Source organism: Dipodomys merriami, unplaced genomic scaffold (assembly GCF_024711535.1).
Source record: "Dipodomys merriami isolate MVZ:Mamm:240054 unplaced genomic scaffold, mDipMer1.0.p SCAF_2583, whole genome shotgun sequence".
NCBI lineage: Eukaryota > Metazoa > Chordata > Mammalia > Rodentia > Heteromyidae > Dipodomys > Dipodomys merriami.
The window spans coordinates 11,335-13,223 of record NW_027204030.1 but is presented as its reverse complement, the minus strand read 5'-3'; positions in this window follow the sequence as shown (position 1 = coordinate 13,223).

The window sequence follows — 1,889 nt, the reverse complement described above, 5'->3', positions numbered from 1 at the left end:
CAACAATGAGAAGTACAAGTTTTCATGTTGAAAACGAACTTTATAATTTTGGTGGGAGGGAGGATTGGGTGGGGGGCAGAGGGAGACTGGGAAGGGATGTGAAGGGTAAACAAAGGAGGAGGCTGCAAGGCTTGATAAGAAATGTACTCATTATCTTGCCCATGTAATTGTAACTCCTCTGCACAGTGTGTTCACAATAAAAAAAATGATTTTTAGCATAGGTTTCCCTGAAGTATCTACATCATAGGAAATCTATGTGTGTGTTTGTGTGTGTGTGTGTGTGTGTGTGTGTGTGAGAGAGAGAGAGAGAGAGAGAGAGAGAGAGAGAGAGAGAGAGAGAGAGAGAGAGAGAGAGAGAGAGAGAGAGAGAGAGAGAGAGAGAGAGAGAGAGAGAGCACCATTCCAGCATTAAAAATCAGTCATACATCCTGGGTGCCAAAGGCTCATACCTGTACTCCTAGCTAATCAGGAGGCTGAGATGTGAGGGCCACAGTAAGAAGCCAGCCCAGGCAAGCAAGTCCATGAGGCTCTCCAATAAACTACTCAGAGAAGGCCAGAAGTGGCACTATGGATTAGGTGGTAGAATGCTAGCCTTGAACACAAAGAAACTCAGGGACAGTGCCCAGGCCCTGAGTTCAAACCCCACAACTTGCAAAATATGTCATACAAAAATCAAACAAATTCAGTAGTCATACAAATTCACTGAACACTATGTTGAAAATGAACTATACAATTTGTTGGTGAGATGGGAGAGAAAAACAGAGAAAGTAAGGGAAGGGGAGATATTGTCCAAAAAATGTATCCATTATCTGACTTATACATCTGTAACTTTTCTGTACATCACCATTATAATGATAATTTTAAAAAGGCATAGACCTAAAGATATAGAACTTATGTCTCAGTTAAATAGAATCAATAACTTCTGGCATCAATGAGAACATATAAAATCCATATTACAGTTTCACAAACTGTTTTTTTAATGGGGGAGAGCCAGACTCCTTGTAGAAATGACTAGGTCTAGGGCTGGGACAACACACACACACACACACACACACACACACACACACACACACACACACACGATCTTAGCAAAATAATAGAAAACTCCAGGAAGTCAGTGGGACACAGGACCCAATATGCAGACTTGCTACTGACGAATAGACAGAATTTTCTAGTGATAAATAAAAAAGACAGCAATGTCAGGTTATAACCCACAGCATATCCAATACATAGGTAAAAATACAGAGAAATAAGTAATGGCATAGGTAAGTAATGAGGGAGAAAAACATATCTACATATAGAAGAATCCCTCCTAGCTCTGCACCTTGAGTAGTGGGATTACAGTTATGCCCCACCACGCCAACTCCCTGGGTTCATGATACAATGGATTCTGAAAATAAGTATTGCTGTGACTTTTTTACCCAACACACAAACTCAATCAAATTGTAACAAGAATATTTGATAAATTCTAATTGAGGGCAGTGCTATAAAACCCATGACAAATATGCCTCCGAACTGTCAAAGTTACCAAAAGCAAGGAAAGTCTAGGAGACTGTCAAATAAAGAAAGCACGATGCTGAACATAATGTAGTCACCTAGATGGGTGCTGGAGTGGAAAAGAATCAAAGAAAATGTGAAGTATGGAACTTAGTTAATTAATAAAATAGGTTTTCAGCATTCTGGTTCTTCAGCCAAAGACACAGAAGCATTTTCTAACTAAAAACATTTCAAGATACTGTGATATAAATCACCAAGATGGCATGTGTGTGTGTTTTGTACTAACATCGTTAGGTGAGACAGCCCAAGAGTGCACTGTTAACTTGGAGGGAGATTCAGACACTCACCCTCTTCCAGAAAGCTTCAAAAAAATCATTTCTCAAGTGATTTGC